Genomic DNA, 22,849 nt, shown 5'->3' with positions numbered 1-22,849 from the left:
CACACACACACAGAATAGACACACACACACACACAAAATAGACACACACACAAAACAGACACACACACACACAAAACAGACACACACACACACAAAACAGACACGCACACACACAAAACAGACACACACACACAAAACAGACACACTCACACACACACACACAAAACAGACACACTCACACACAAAACAGACACACTCACACACAAAACAGACACACACACACACAAAATAGACACACACACACTCACAAAACAGACACACGCACACACACAAACAGACACGCACACACACAAAACAGACACACACACAAAACAGACACACACACTCACACACAAAACAGACACTCGCACACACAAAACAGACACACACACAAAACAGACACACACACACAAAACTGACACACACACAAAACAGACTCACGCACAAAAAACAGACACACACACTAAACAGACACACAAACTCACACACACAAAACAGAGACACACATTCGCACACAAAACAGACACACACACAAAACAGACACACACACACACAAAACAGACGCACACACACAAGACAGGCACACACAGAAAACAAACACACGCACACACAAAACAGACACACACACTCACACACACAAAACAGACACACACGCACAAAACATACACACACACACAAAACAGACACACACACACACAAAATAGACACACACAGACACACAAAACAGACACTCGCACACACAAAAAACACACACACACAAAACAGACACACACACACACATTGACAAAACAGACACACACACACACAAAATAGACACACACACACACAAAACAGACACACACACTCACAAAATAGACACACACACACACACAAAACAGACACACACACACAAACCAGACACACACACAAACACAAAACAGACACACACACAAAAAACAGACACGCAAAAACACAAAACAGACACACACACACACACAAAAGACACACACACAAAACAGACACACACACACAAAACAGACACACACACACAAAACAGACACACTCACACACACACAAAACAGACACACACACACACAAAACAGGCACACACACACACAAAACAGACACACTCACACATACACAAACCAGACACACACACACACAAACACACGCACACACACACAAAACAGACACACACACAACACACGCACACACACACAAAAAAGACACACGCACACACACACAAAACAGACACACACAAAACATACACACACACACACAAAACAGACACACACACACACACAAAACAGACACACACACACAAAACAGACACACACACTCGCACACACAAAACAGACACACACAAAACAGACACACACACACAAAACAGACTCACACACACACAAAACAGACACACACACACTTAACAGACACACACACACAAAACAGACACACACACTCGCACACACAAAACAGACACACACAAAAAAGACACACACACACACAAAACAGACACACACACGCACAAAACAGACACACACACTCGTACACACAAAACAAACACACACACAAAGACATGCACACACACACAAAACAGACACACACACAACACACGCACACGCACACAAAACAAACACACACACGCAACACACGAACACACACACAAAACAGACACACACACACACAAAACAGACACACACACTCGCACACAGAAAACAGACACACACACACAAAACAGACACACACAGAAAACAGACACGCACACACAAAACAGACACACACACACACACAAAACAGACACACACACACAAAACAGACACACGCACACACAAAACAGACACAAACACACACAAAACAGACACACACACTCGCACACACAAAACAGACACACACACACACAAAACAGACACAGGCACTCGCACACACAAAACAGACACATACACTCACAAAACAGACACACACACTCACAAAACAGACACACACACACACACACACAAAGCAGACACACAGACACACAAAACAGACACACACACACACAAAAGAGACACACACACACACAAAACAGCACACACACACACAAAACAGACACGCACACACACAAAACAGACACACACACACAAAACAGACACACTCACACACACACAAAACAGACACACACACACACAAAAACAGACACACACACACAAAACAGACACACACACACAAAACAGACACACACACACACAGAATAGACACACACACACACACAAAACAGACACACACACAAAACAGACACACACACACACAAAACAGACACACACACACACAAAACAGACACGCACACACACAAAACAGACACACACACACAAAACAGACACACTCACACACACACACACAAAACAGACACACTCACACACAAAACAGACACACTCACACACAAAACAGACACACACACACACAAAACAGACACACACACACTCACAAAACAGACACACGCACACACACAAAACAGACACGCACACACACAAAACAGACACACACACAAAACAGACACACACACTCACACACAAAACAGACACTCGCACACACAAAACAGACACACACACAAAACAGACACACACACACAAAACTGACACACACACAAAACAGACTCACGCACAAAAAACAGACACACACACAAAACAGACACACAAACTCACACACACAAAACAGAGACACACATTCACACACAAAACAGACACACACACAAAACAGACACACACACACACAAAACAGACGCATACACACAAGACAGGCACACACAGAAAACAAACACACGCACACACAAAACAGACACACAGACTCACACACACAAAACAGACACACACACACAAAACAGACACACACACACAAAACAGACACACACACACACAAAATAGACACACACAGACACACAAAACAGACACTCGCACACACAAAAAAAACACACACAAAACAGACACACACACACACACACAAAACAGACACACACACACAAAATAGACACACACACACACAAAACAGACACACACACTCACAAAATAGACACACACACACACACAAAACAGACACACACACACAAACCAGACACACAAACACAAAACAGACACACACACAAAAAACAGACACGCAAACACACAAAACAGACACACACACACACACAAAAGACACACACACAAAACAGACACACACACACACAAAACAGACACACACACACAAAACAGACACACTCACACACACACAAACCAGACACACACACACACAAAACAGACACACACACACTCACAAAACAGACACACACACACAAAACAGACACACACACACACAAAACAGACACACACACACAAAACAGACACACACACACACAGAATAGACACACACACACACAAAACAGACACACATACACACAAAACAGACACACACACACAAAACAGACACGCACACACACAAAACAGACACACACACACAAAACAGACACACTCACACACACACACAAAACAGACACACTCACACACAAAACAGACACACTCACACACAAAACAGACACACACACACACAAAACAGACACACAAACACTCACAAAACAGACACACACACACACACAAAACAGACACGCACACACACAAAACAGACACACATACAAAACAGACACACACACTCACACACAAAACAGACACTCGCACACACAGAACAGACACACACAAAACAGACACACACACACAAAACTGACACACACACAAAACAGACACACGCACACAAAACAGACACGCACACAAAACTGACACACAAATTCGCACACACAAAACAGACACACACACTCGCACACAAAACAGACACACACACACACAAAACAGACACACACACACTCACAAAACAGACACACGCACACACACAAAACAGACACGCACACACACAAAACAGACACACACACTCACACACAAAACAGACACTCGCACACACAAAACAGACACACACACAAAACAGACACACACACACAAAACTGACACACACACAAAACAGACTCACACACAAAAAACAGACACACACACAAAAGAGACACACAAACTCACACACACAAAACAGACACACACACTCGCACACAAAACAGACCAACACACAAAACAGACACACACACACAAAACAGACGCACACGCACACAAAACAGGCACACACAGAAAACAAATACACGCAAACACAAAACAGACACACACACTCACACACACAAAACAGACACACACACACAAAACAGACACACACACACAAAACAGACACACACACACACAAAATAGACACACACAGACGCACAAAACAGACACTCGCACACACAAAAAACACACACACACACAAAACAGACACACACACACACACACAAAACAGACACACACACACACAAAATAGACACACACACACACAAAACAGACACACACACTCACAAAATAGACACATACACACACACAACAGACACACACACACAAACCAGACACACACACACACACAAAACAGACACACACACAAAAAACAGACACGCAAACACACTAAACAGACACACACACACACACAAAACAGACACACACACAAAACAGACACACACACACAAAACAGACACACACACACAAAACAGGCACACTCACACACACACAAACCAGACACACACACACACAAAACAGACACACACACACACAAAACAGACACACACACACTCACAAAACAGACACACACACACAAAACAGACACACACACACAAAACAAACACACACACACAGAAGACACACACACACACAAAACAGACACACACACACACAAAACAGACACACACACAGACACAAAACAGACACGCACACACACAAAACAGACACACACACACAAAACAGACACACTCACACTCACACACACAAAACAGACACACTCACACACAAAACAGACACACTCACACACAAAACAGACACACACACTCACAAAACAGACACACAAACACTCACAAAACAGACACACACACACACACGCACACACACAAAACAGACACACACACAAAACAGACACACACACACACACAAAACACACTCGCACACACAAAACAGACACACACAAAACAGACACACACACACAAAACTTACACACACACAAAACAGACACACGCACACAAAACAGACACACACACAAAACTGACACACAAATTCGCACACACAAAACAGACACACACACTCGCTCACAAAATAGACACACACACAAAAAACAGACACACACACACACAAAACAGACGCACACACACAAACAGGCACACACAGAAAACAAACACACGCACACACAAAACAGACACACACACTCGCACACACAAAACAGACACACACACACAAAACAGACACACACACACAAAACAGACACACACATACACAAAATAGACACACACAGACACACAAAACAGACACTCGCACACAAAAAACACACACACACACAAAACAGACACACACACACACAAAACAGACACACACACAAAATAGACACACACACACACAAAACAGACACACACACTCACAAAATAGACACACACACACACAAAACAGACACACACACACAAAACAGACACACACACACACAAAACAGACACACACACAAAAATCAGACACGCAAACACACAAAACAGACACACACACACACACAAAACAGACACACACACGAAACAGACACACACACACAAAACAGACACACACACACAAAACAGACACACACACAAAACAGACACACACACACAAAACAGACACACACACACAAAACAGACACACACACACAAAACAGACACACACACAAAACAGACACACACACACACAAAACAGACACACACACACAAAACAGACACACACACAAAACAGACACACACACACAAAACAGACACACACACACACAAAACAGACACATACACACACACACAAAACAGACACACACACACAAAACAGACACACACACTCGCACACACAAAACAGACACACATAAACCAGACACACGCACACACAAAACAGACACACACACACACAAAACAGACACACACACACACAAAACAGACACACACACTCGTACACACATAACAAACACACATACAAACACATGCACACACACAAAACAGACACACACACAACACACGCACACACACACACAAAACAAACACACACACACAACAAACGCACACACACACAAAACAAACACACACACAAAACAGACACACACAGTCGCACACACAAAACAGACACACACGCACAAAAAAAACACACACAAAACAGACACACACACACACACAAAACAGGCACACACACACAAAACAGACACACACAGAAAACAGACAAGCACACACACAAAACAGACACACACAGTCGCACACACAAAACAGACACACACACTCACAAAACAGACACACACACTCAAAACAGACACACACACACAAAACAGACACACACACACAAAACAGACACACACACACAGAATAGACACACACACACACAAAACAGACACACACACAAAACAGACACACACACACACAAAACAGACACACACACACACAAAACAGACATGCACACACACAAAACAGACACACACACACACAAAACAGACACACACACACAAAACAGACACACACACACACAAAACAGACACGCACACACAAAAAACAGACACACACGCAAAACAGACACACTCACACACACACAAAACAGACACGCACACACACAAAACAGACAAACACACACAAAACAGACACACTCACACACACACACACAAACCAGACGCACACACACACAACACAGACACACACACACACAAAACAGACACACACACACTCACAAAACAGACACACACCCACCCATAAAACAGACACACGCAAAAAACAGACACACACACACAAAAAAGACACACACACACACAAAACAGACACACACACACAAAACAGACACACACACTCACAAAACAGACACACACACTCGTACACACAAAATAAACACACACACAAAGACATGCACACACACACAAAACAGACACACACACAACACACGCACACACACAAAACAAACACACACACACAACACACGCACACACACACAAAACAGACACACACTCACACAAAACAGACACACACACTCGCACACAGAAAACAGACACACACACAGAAAACAGACACACACAGAAAACAGACACACACACACAAAACAGACACACCCACACAAAACAGACACACGCACACACAAAACAGACACACACACACACAAAACAGACACACAGACTCGCACACACAAAACAGACACACACACTCACAAAACAGACACACACACACAAAACAGACACACACACACACACACATAACAGACACACAGACACACAAAACAGACACGCACACACACAAAACAGACACACACACAAAACAGACACACACACACACAAAACAGACACACACACACAAAACAGACACGCACACACACAAAACAGACACACACACACAAAACAGACACACGCACACAAAACAGACACACACACACTCACAAAACAGACACACACACACAAAACAGACACCCACAAAACAGACACACACACACAAAACAGACACACACACACACATAATAGACACACACGCACACAAAACAGACACAGACACAAAACAGACACACACACTCACAAAACAGACACACACACAAAACAGACACGCACACACACAAAACAGACACACACACACAAAACAGACACACACACTCAAAACAGACACACACACACACAAAACAGACACACACACACACAAAACAGACACACACACACTCACAAAACAGACACACACACACACACAAAACAGACACGCACACACTCAAAACAGACACACACACACTCACACACAAAACAGACACTCGCACACACAAAACAGACACTCGCACACACAAAACAGACACACACACACAAAACTGACACACACACAAAACAGACACACGCACACAAAACAGACACACACACAAAACAGACACACAAACTCGCACACACAAAACAGACACACACACTCGCACACAAAACAGACACACACACACAAAACAGACACACACACACACAAAACAGATGCACACACACAGAAAACAGGCACACACAGAAAACAAACACACGCACACACAAAACAGACACACACACTCGCACACACAAAACAGACACACACACATAAAACAGACACACACACACAAAAGAGACACACACACACAAAACAGACACACACACACAAAACAGACACACACACACACAAAATAGACACACACAGACACACAAAACAGACACTCGCACACACAAAACACACACAAAACAGACACACACACACACACACAAAACAGACACACACACACACAAAATAGACACACACACACAAAACTGACACACACACTCACAAAATAGACACACACACACAAAACAGACACACACACACAAAACAGACACACACACACACACAAAACAGACTCACACACAAAAAAACAGACACGCAAACACACAAAACAGACACACACACACACACAAAACAGACACACACACAAAACAGACACACACACACAAAACAGACACACACACACAAAACAGACACACACACAAAACAGACACACACACACAAAACAGACACACACACACAAAACAGACACACACACACAAAACAAACACACACACAAAACAGACACACACACACAAAACAGACACACACACACAAAACAGACACACACACACAAAACAGACACACACACACACAAAAAACAGACACACACACACACAAAAAACAGACACACACACACAAAAAACAGACACACACACTCGCACACACAAAACAGACACACACAAAACAGACACACACACACACAAAACAGACAGACACACACAAAACAGACACGCACACACACACAAAACAGACACACACACACACAAAACAGACACACACACTTGCACACACAAAACAGACACAGACACACACAAAAAAGACACACACACTCGTACACACAAAACAAACACACATACAAACACATGCACACACACAAAACAGACACACACACAACACACGCACACACACATTCAAAACAAACACTCACACACAACACACAGTCGCACACACAAAACAGACACACACACACACAAAAAAACACACAGAAAACAGACACACATACACACACAAACAGGCACACACACACAAAACAGACACACACACAAAACAGACAAGCACACACACAAAACAGACACACACAGTCGCACACACAAAACAGACACACACACTCACAAAACAGACACACACACTCAAAACAGACACACACACACAAAACAGACACACACACAAAAAACAGACACACACACACACAGAATAGACAAACACACACACAAAACAGACACACACACAAATCAGACATACACACACACAAAACAGACACACACACACAAAACAGACACACACACACACAAAACAGACACACACACTCGTACACACAAAATAAACACACACACAAAGACATGCACACACACACAAAACAGACACACACACAACACACGCACACACACAAAACAAACACACACACACAACACACGCACACACACACAAAACAGACACACACACACACAAAACAGACACACACACTCGCACACAGAAAACAGACACACACACACAAAACAGACACACACAGAAAACAGACACACACACACAAAACAGACACACACACTCACAAAACAGACACACACACACAAAACAGACACACGCACACACAAAACAGACACACACACACACACAAAATAGACACACACAAACACAAAACAGACACACACACAAAACAGACACACACACACAAAACAGACACACACACACACAAAACAGACACACACACACAAAACAGACACACACACTCGCACACACAAAACAGACACACACACACACAAAACAGACACACACACTCGCACACACAAAACAGACACACACACTCACAAAACAGACACACACACACAAAACAGACACACACACACACAAAACAGACACACAGACACACAAAACAGACACGCACACACACGAAACAGACACACACACACACATAACAGACACACACACACACAAAACAGACACACACACACAAAACAGACACGCACACACACAAAACAGACACTCGCACACACAAATCAGACACACACACAAAACAGACACACACACACAAAACTGACACACACACAAAACAGACACACGCACACAAAACAGACACACACACAAAACAGACACACAAACTCGCACACACAAAACAGACACACACACACTCACACAAAACAGACACACACACTCGCACACAGAAAACAGACACACACACAGAAAACAGACACACACAGAAAACAGACACACACACACAAAACAGACACACCCACACAAAACAGACACACACACTCGCACACACAAAACAGACACACACACACACAAAACAGACACACAGACTCGCACACACAAAACAGACACACACACTCACAAAACAGACACACACACACAAAACAGACACACACACACACACACATAACAGACACACAGACACACAAAACAGACACGCACACACACAAAACAGACACACACACAAAACAGACACACACACACACAAAACAGACACACACACACAAAACAGACACGCACACACACAAAACAGACACACACACACAAAACAGACACACACACACAAACAGACAAACACACACACACAAAACAGACTCACACACAAAAAAACAGACACGCAAACACACAAAACAGACACACACACACACAAAACAGACACACACACAAAACAGGCACACTCACACAAAACAGACACACACACACAAAACAGACACACACACACAAAACAGACACACACACACAAAACAAACACACACACAAAACAGACACACACACATCAAAACAGACACACACACACAAAACAGACACACACACACACAAAAAACAGACACACACACACACAAAACAGACACACACACACACAAAACAGACACACACACTCGCACACACAAAACAGACACACACAAAACAGACACACACACACACAAAACAGACACACACACAAAAAACAGACACGCACACACACACAAAACAGACACACACACACACAAAACAGACACACACACTCGCACACACAAAACAGACACAGACACACACAAAAAAGACACACACACTCGTACACACAAAACAAACACACATACAAACACATGCACACACACAAAACAGACACACACACAACACACGCACACACACACACAAAACAAACACTCACACACAACACACAGTCGCACACACAAAACAGACACACACACACACAAAAAAACACTCAAAAAACAGACACACGTACACACACACAAAACAGGCACACACACACAAAACAGACACACACACAAAACAGACAAGCACACACACAAAACAGACACACACAGTCGCACACACAAAACAGACACACACACTCACAAAACAGACATACACACTCAAAACAGACACACACACACAAAACAGACACACACACAAAAAACAGACACACACACACACAGAATAGACACACACACACACAAAACAGACACACACACAAATCAGACACACACACACACAAAACAGACACACACACACACAAAACAGACATGCACACACACAAAACAGACACACACACTCGCACACAAAACAAACACACACAAACACACGCACACACACACAAAACAGACGCACACACAACACACGCACACACACACAAAACAGACACACACACACACACAAAACAGACACACACACACAAAACATACACACACACACAGAAAACAGACACACACACAAAACAGACGCACACACTCGCACACACAAAACAGGCACACACACACACAAAACAGACTCACACACACACAAAACAGACACACAAACACAAAACAGACACAGACACACAAAACAGACACACACACTCGCACACACAAAACAGACACAGACACACACAAAAAAGACACACACACACACAAAACAGACACACACACGCAAAACAGACACACACACACACAAAACAGACACACACACTCGTACACACAAAACAAACACACACACAAAAACATGCACACACACACAAAACAGACACACACAACACACGCACACACACACAAAACAAACACACACACACAACACACGCACACACACACAAAACAGACACACACACACAAAACAGACACACACACAAAACAGACACACACAGTCGCACACAAAACAGACACACACACACACAAAACAGACACACACACTCGCACACAGAAAACAGACACACACACACAAAACAGACACACACAGAAAACAGACACACACACACAAAACAGAAACACACACACACAAAACAGACACACACACACAAAACAGACACACGCACACACAAAACAGACACACACACAAAACAGACACACACACTCGCACACACAAAACAGACACACACACACACAAAACAGACACACACACTCGCACACACAAAACAGGCACACACACACACAAAACAGACACACACACACAAAACAGACACACACACAAAACAGATACACACACACACAAAACAGACACGCACACACACAAAACAGACACACACACACAAAACAGACACACTCACACACACACAAACCAGACACACACACACACAAAACAGACACACACACACACAAAACAGACACGCACACACACAAAACAGACACACACACACAAAACAGACACACTCACACACACGCAAACCAGGCACACACACACAAAACAGACACACACACACAAAACAGACACACACACACTCACAAAACAGACACACACACACAAAACAGACACACACACTCGCACACACAAAACACACACAAAACACACACACACACATACAAAACAGACACACACACACACAATACAGACACACACAGTCGCACACAAAAAACAGACACACACACTCACAAAACAGACACACACACACAAAACAGACAGGCACAGACACAAAACAGACACACACACACACAAAACAGACACACACACACACACACACTCGCACACACAAAACAGACACACACACACAAAACAGACACACACACAAAAGAGACACACACACACAAAACAGACACACACACACAAAACAGACACACACAAAACGGACACACACACACAAAACAGACACACACACACACAAAATAGACACACACACAAAACAGACACTCGCACACACAAAACACACACACAAAACAGACACACACACACACAAAATAGACACACACACACACACACAAAACAGACACACACACACAAAATAGACACACATACACACACAAAACAGACACACACACACACAAAACAGACACACTCACACAAAACAGACACACACACACAAAACAGACACACACACAAAACAGACACACACACACACACAAAACAGACACACACACACACAAAACAGACACACTCACACAAAACAGACACACACACACAAAACAGACACACACACAAAACAGACACACACACTCAAAACAGACACACACACACAAAACAGACACACACACACAAAACAGACACACACACACAGAATAGACACACACACACACAAAACAGACACACACACAAAACAGACACACACACACATAACAGACACACACACACACAAAACAGACACGCACACACACAAAACACACACACACACACACAAAACAGACACACACACGCACAAAACAGACACACACACACACAAAACAGACACACACACAAATCAGACACACTCACACACACACAAAACAGACACGCACACACACAAAACGAACACACACACACAAATCAGACACACTCATACACACACACACAAACCAGACGCACACACACACAAAACAGACACACACACACACAAAACAGACACACACACACTCACAAAACAGACACACACACACCCATAAAACAAACACACGCACAAAACAGACACACACACACAAAACAGACACACACACACACAAAACAGACACGCACACACACAAAACAGACACACACACACACAAAACAGACACACACACACAAAACAGACACACACATACAAAACAGACCCACAGACACACACAAAACACACACACACAGACACAAAACTGTCACACAGACACAAACACACAAAACAGACACACACACACACAAAACAGACACACACACACAAAACAGACAGACACACACACAAGACAGACACACACACTCGCACACACAAAACAAACACACACACAAACACACGCACACACTCACAAAACAGACACACACACAACACACGCACACACACACAAAACAGACACACACACACAAAACAGACACACACACAAAACAGACACACACAGTCGCACACAAAACAGACACACACACACACAAAACAGACACACACACTCGCACACAGAAAACAGACACACACACACAAAACAGACACACACAGAAAACAGACACACACACACAAAACAGACATACACACACAAAACAGACACACACACACAAAACAGACACACACACTCGCACACACAAAACAGACACACACACACACAAAACAGACACAAAACAGACACACACACACACAAAACAGACACACACACTCGCACACACAAAACAGGCACACACACTCACAAAACAGACACACTCACACAAAACAGACACACACACACACAAAACAGATACACATACACACAAAACAGACACACACACACACAAAACAGACACACACACACACAAAACAGACACGCACACACACAAAACAGACACACACACACAAAACAGACACACACAGAAAACAGACACACACACAAAACAGACACACACACACACAAAACAGACACACACACACAAAACAGACACACGCACACACAAAACAGACACACACACAAAACAGACACACACACTCGCACACACAAAACAGACACACACACACACAAAACAGACACACACACTCGCACACACAAAACAGGCACACACACTCACAAAACAGACACACACACACAAAACAGACACACACAAACACACAAAACAGACACACACACACTCACAAAACAGACACACACACACAAAACAGACACACACACTCGCACACACAAAACACACACAAAACACACACATACAAAACAGACACACACAAACACAATACAGACACACACAGTCGCACACACAAAACAGACACACACACTCACAAAACAGACACACACACACAAAACAGACAGGCACACACACAAAACAGACACACACACACACAAAACAGACACACACACACACACACTCGCACACACAAAACAGACACACACACACAAAACAGACATACACACAAAAGAGACATACACACACAAAACAGACACACACACACAAAACAGACACACACAAAACAGACACACACACACAAAATAGACACACACACACACAAAATAGACACACACACAAAACAGACACTCGCACACACAAAACACACACACAAAACAGACACACACACACAAAATAGACACACACACACACACAAAACAGACACACACACACAAAATAGACACACATACACACACAAAACAGACACACACACACACAAAACAGACACACTCACACAAAACAGACACACACACACAAAACAGACACACACACACACACAAAACAGACACACACACACACAAAACAGACACACTCACAAAAAACAGACACACACACACAAAACAGACACACACACAAAACAGACACACACACTCAAAACAGACACACACACACAAAGCAGACACACACACACAAAACAGACACACACACACACAGAATATACACACACACACACAAAACAGACACACACACAAAACAGACACACACACATAACAGACACACACACACACAAAACAGACACGCACACACACAAAACAGACACACACACACACAAAACAGACACACACACACACAAAACAGACACACACACACACAAAACAGACACGCACACACACAAAACAGACACACACACAAATCAGACACACTCACACACACACAAAACAGACACACACACACACAAAACAAACACACACACACAAAACAGACACACTCACACACACACACACAAACCAGACGCACACACACACAAAACAGACACACACACACACAAAACAGACACACACACACTCACAAAACAGACACACACACACCCATAAAACAAACACACGCACAAAACAGACACACACACACAAAATAGACACACACACACAAAACAGACACGCACACAAAACAGACACACACACACACAAAACAGACACACACACACAAAACAGACACACACATACAAAACAGACACACAGACACACACAAAACACACACACACAGACACAAAACAGTCACACAGACACAAACACACAAAACAGACACACACACACACAAAACAGACACACACACACAAAACAGACAGACACACACACAAGACAGACACACACACTCGCACACACAAAACAAACACACACACAAACACACGCACGCACACACACAAAACAGACACACACACAACACACGCACACACACACAAAACAGACACACACACACAAAAAACAGACAGACACACACACAAAACAGACACACACACTCGCACACAAACCAAACACACACAAACACACGCACACACACAAAACAGACACACACACAACACACGCACACACACACAAAACAGACACACACACACACAAACAAAACAGACACACACACACAAAACATACACACACACAAAACAGACACACACACACAAAACAGACTCAAACACACACAAAACAGACACACACACAAAAAACAGACACACACACGCAAAACAGACACACACACTCGCACACACAAAACAGACACAGACACACACAAATAAGACACACACACACATAAAACAGACACACACACACAAAACAGACACACACACACACAAAACAGACACACACACTCGTACACACAAAACAAACACACGCACAAAAACATGCACATACACACAAAACAGACACACACAACACACGCACACACACACAAAACAAACACACACACACAACACACGCACACACACACAAAACAGACACACACACACACAAAACAGACACACACACAAAACAGACACACACACACAAAACAGACACACACACACAAAACAGACACACACACACACAGAATATACACACACACACACACAAAACAGACACACACACAAAACAGACACACACACACACAAAACAGACACACACACACACAAAACAGACACGCACACACACAAAACAGACACACACACACAAAACAGACACACTCACACACACACACAAAACAGACACACACACACACAAAACAGGCACACACACACACAAAACAGACACACACACACACACAAAACAGACGCACACACACACAAAACAGACACACACACACAAAAGAGACACGCACACACACAAAACAGACACACACACACAAAACAGACACACTCACAAACACACAAAACAGACACGCACACACACAAAACAGACACACACACACAAAACAGACACACACACACAAAACAGACACACACACACTCACAAAACAGACACACACACACAAAACAGACACACACACACAAAACAGACACACACACACTCACAAAACAGACACACACACACACACAAAACAGACACACACACAAAACAGACACGCACAGACACAAAACAGACACACACACACAAAACAGACACGCACACACAAACCAGACACACACACACACAACACAGACACACACACACACACAAAACAGACACACACACAACACACGCACACACACACAAAACAGACACACACACACACAAAACAGACAGACACACACACAAAACAGACACACACACAAAACAGACACACACACTCGCACACACAAAACAGACACACACACACACAAAACAGACACACACACTCGCACACACAAAACAGGCACACACACTCACAAAACAGACACACACACACAAAACAGACACACACACACACACACAAAACAGACACACACACACTCACAAAACAGACACACACACACAAAACAGACACACACACTCGCACACACAAAACACACACAAAACACACACATACAAAACAGACACACACACACACAATACAGACACACACAGTCGCACACACAAAACAGACACACACACTCACAAAACAGACACACACACACAAAACAGACAGGCACACACACAAAACAGACACACACACACACAAAACAGACACACACACACACACACACACTCGCACACACAAAACAGACACACACACACAAAACAGACATACACACAAAAGAGACATACACACACAAAACAGACACACACACACAAAACAGACACACACAAAACAGACACACACACACAAAATAGACACACACACACACAAAATAGACACACACACAAAACAGACACTCGCACACACAAAACACACAAACAAAACATACACACACACACAAAATAGACACACATACACACACAAAACAGACACACACACACACAAAACAGACACACTCACACAAAACAGACACACACACACAAAACAGACACACACACACACAAAACAGACACACACACACACAAAACAGACACACTCACAAAAAACAGACACACACACACAAAACAGACACACACACAAAACAGACACACACACTCAAAACAGACACACACACACAAAGCAGACACACACACACAAAACAGACACACACACACACAGAATATACACACACACACACAAAACAGACACACACACAAAACAGACACACACACACACATAACAGACACACACACACACAAAACAGACACGCACACACACAAAACACACACACACACACACAAAACAGACACACACACACACAAAACAGACACACACACACACAAAACAGACACGCACACGCACAAAACAGACACACACACAAATCAGACACACTCACACACACACAAAACAGACACGCACACACACAAAACAAACACACACACACAAAACAGACACACTCACACACACACACACAAACCAGACGCACACACACACAAAACAGACACACACACACACAAAACAGACACACACACACTCACAAAACAGACACACACACACCCATAAAACAAACACACGCACAAAACAGACACACACACACAAAATAGACACACACACACACAAAACAGACACGCACGCACACAAAACAGACACACACACACACAAAACAGACACACACACACAAAACAGACACACACATACAAAACAGACACACAGACACACACAAAACACACACACACAGACACAAAACAGTCACACAGACACAAACACACAAAACAGACACACACACACACAAAACAGACACACACACACAAAACAGACAGACACACACACAAGACAGACACACACACTCGCACACACAAAACAAACACACACACAAACACACGCACGCACACACACAAAACAGACACACACACAACACACGCACACACACACAAAACAGACACACACACACAAAAAACAGACAGACACACACACAAAACAGACACACAGACTCGCACACAAACCAAACACACGCACACACAACACAGACACACACACACACACAAAACAGACACACACACACTCACATAAGAGACACACACACACACAAAACAGACACACACACACACACAAAACAGACACACAAACACTCACAAAACAGACACACACACACAAAACAGACACACACACACACACAAAACAGACACACACACACAAAACAGACACACACAAAACAGACACACACACACACACAAAACAGACACACACACAAAACAGACACACACGCACACAAAACAGACACACACACACACAAAACAGACACACACACACAAAACATACACACACACAACACAGACACACACACACAAAACAGACACACACACACAAAACAGACACACACACACAAAACAGACACACACACATACACAAAACAGACACACAGAGACACACACACACAAAACAGACACACACACACACAAAACAGACAGACACTCACACACAAAACAGACACACACACACACACAAAACAGACACACACACACACACACACAAAACAGGCAAACACAGAGGGGAAGAAAAGTGTAAAAAAAAATATGTAAAATGGGGGGAAAAGAGTCATTGTTTCCGGTGCCTGTTTGCAGCACGTTCCTGCTCTTCAAACTTTACTTTCAGTTCGATGGTTTCACCCTAGATTCATTCAGGTCTCTGTAGTTTCAGAAATGCAGCATTCACAGCCTTTCTGGATCTAAGATGAAGGAGAGAGAGTCTTTGGGCTGGATTCTCCGATTCTGCGGCTAGGTTCTGATGCTGGCGTGGAAACTGTGGCATTTTACGACGCCAAAACCGGCGCCAAACCCTCACCGATTCGAGGGCCAGTAAGGGGCTAGCAGCAGGGCCGGGTAAAACCAGCGGCTCCCGGGCCAAAAACGGCCAGAGAATGGCTGGGTCCGTGGCTTTGCGTGCGCATGGCGGTGACCAGCAGCGCTCACGCCGCACAACATGGCACTGTTCTTGCGCGTACCCGACCTGCCAAGTACGGCCCCACAGGACAACCCTTGACCATCCCCCACCAGCCCCCCAGCCCCCGCGGAAGGCCCCCCCCCAAACTAGCATACGTCTCACGGCCGACTGCGGCAGTGCTGGACACAGTTCGCAGCCGCCATGCTGGGTTCCCGACCGCTCAGACCACACGTCAACTGTGCAGTCGGGAACTCGGACCATCCAGGGTGGAGCATCGGAGGAGGGCCTTCCGATGATGCACCAACCCCATTCCCGATCGCCGATAACGATGTTGGCGTCGGGCAATCCCATTCCTTTTCTCTGTGTTTCCAGCAGTCAAACTGCTTGGGACTCGGAAAACCATTCCACTGGGATAGAATCCAATCACTTGTTCCCGTGCAGAGTACAGTCTTTAGGGCCATTCATCCCTCCCTCAAAGAATGAAAGGTCAGGGCCCGACCTTTTATTATGAGATATTCAAGACACTAATCACAAACACATACCCATCCAATCCATCGCCAGTATATAAGCTCCCTTCCCAGTCACTACATTAGTAACTCGTCAGCCTTTACTCCCATGACAAAGCATCCAGAGTCACATTATCCTTCTCGGGAATAGGAACAATTCTAACGTTGAACTGTTGGAATAATAAACTACAACAGAATAACCGTGCATTCTCTCTAAATGCAAGTGGATTAGGGTCTGTAGAAACTAAGCTTTGTTTATTGTCATGTCGGACATACACTTCAAAGTGCTGAAGGACTAGGTATCACTGCCCCTAACCCCAGGTCACTGATATCTGCCGCCACTTTAACTGGTCTGAAAAGTCTGGGGTGGCCAGGACCAGTTCGCCCACTAGCCTGGCGGCCAATCTCTCAACCTCCATGGCATTCTATGTAACACAACGTTTTCACTTGTTTCCGCAAAATGTCCAATATTCATTGTATTTCACTCTCTAACCTGTTCTAATCCATCACACCTGCTCCCACAGGGCGTTTACCTCAGCTCTGCTTAATCCAATTTAATTTACAGGCCGGGTGCCCTGACCACTGAGGCCACCTCTTATCCGCCCCCCCCCCCCCCCCCCCCCCCCCCCCCCCCCCCCCCAGGGAGAAGGCCGCTCATAACCACTGGGAGCAAGAGAAGCCTGGAGGGGGAACACAGACCCCTCACCACAGCAGAGGGCAGGGGACATGGTCAGTTGGCCTGAAGAAAGGGCAGTTGCCATGGTAGAGGTCAGCATCGGGCGAGGAAGTGAGACCCCGCCCTCCTCCGCATCCTCCTCATCGGGCGAGGCCTGGTGTTCCACCTCCTCCTCCAGCACATCGCCCCTCTGCTGGGTGATGTTGTGCAGGATGCAGCAGGCCGCCACGATGCGGGCGACCCTCTCAGCATCACACTGGAGGCCCCTCCAGAGCGTTCCAGGCACCTGAACCGCATCTTTAGGAGGCCGAAGCGCTGCTCGATCACACTCCTGGTAGCTGTATAGGTATCATTGGAGTGGGTCTCCACGTCGGTCTGTGACCTCGGGATTGGCAGCATCAGCCATTGCCACAGTGGATAACCCCAGGAGCCAACCCCCCTGGGGTTGGGGTTGGTGTGATCCCCGATTCTGGGGGGGGGGTTTGGGTGTGACCCCCAATTCTGGGGGGGGGGGTTGGGTGTGACCCCCGATTCTGGGGGGGGGTTTGGGTGTGACCCCCGATTCTGGGGGGGGTTTGGGTGTGATCCTCGATTCTGGGGGGGGGTTTGGATGTGACCCCCGATTCTGGGGGGGGGTTTGGGTGTGATCCCCGATTCTGGGGGGGGGGGGTTGGGTGTGACCCCCTATTCTGGGTGGGGTTTGGGTGCGATCCCCGATTCTGGGGGGGGGTTTGGGTGTGATCCCCGATTTTTGGGGGTGGGGTTTGGTTTGATCCCCGATTCTCAGGGGTTGGGGTTTGGTGTGATCCCCGATTCTGGGGGGTGGGGTTTGGGTGCGATCCCCGATTCTGGGGGGGGTTGGGTGTGATCCCCGATTCTGGGGGGGGGGTTTGGGTGTGATCCCCGATTCTGGGGGGGGGTTTGGGTGTGACCCCCGATTCTGGGGGGGGGTTTGGTGTGATCCCCGATTCTGGGGGGGGGGTTGGGTGTGATCCCCGATTCTGGGGAGTGGGGTTTGGTGTGATCCCCGATTCTGGGTGGGGTTTGGGTGCGATCCCCGATTCTGGGGGGCGGGGTTTGGTGTGATCCCTGATTCTGGGTGGGGTTTGGGTGCGATCCCCGATTCTGGGGGGTGGGGTTTGGGTGTGATCCCCTATTCTGGGGGGTGGGGTTTGGTGTGATCCCCGATTCTGGGGGGGGGGGTTGGGTGTGATCCTCGATTCTGGGGAGTGGGGTGTGGTGTGATCCCCGATTCTG

The 22,849-nt window shown here is 44.9% G+C and overlaps 2 protein-coding genes across 2 annotated transcripts in view; one reads left to right on the top strand and one right to left on the bottom strand.

Annotated features, from left to right (window-relative positions):
- The window catches only part of LOC140393656 (acidic mammalian chitinase-like), a 268,331-nt gene that overhangs the window by 156,559 nt on the left and 88,923 nt on the right, over positions 1 to 22,849 (top strand). The gene's annotated exons all lie outside the window — the stretch shown is intronic.
- The window catches only part of LOC140394552 (chitinase-3-like protein 1), a 193,114-nt gene that overhangs the window by 145,090 nt on the left and 25,175 nt on the right, over positions 1 to 22,849 (bottom strand). The gene's annotated exons all lie outside the window — the stretch shown is intronic.

The sequence above is a fragment of the Scyliorhinus torazame genome, chromosome 17 (assembly GCF_047496885.1).
Source record: "Scyliorhinus torazame isolate Kashiwa2021f chromosome 17, sScyTor2.1, whole genome shotgun sequence".
NCBI classification, from domain to species: domain Eukaryota; kingdom Metazoa; phylum Chordata; class Chondrichthyes; order Carcharhiniformes; family Scyliorhinidae; genus Scyliorhinus; species Scyliorhinus torazame.
Note: the sequence above shows the minus strand (reverse complement) of the source record. Positions and strands in the feature narration are given on the sequence as shown.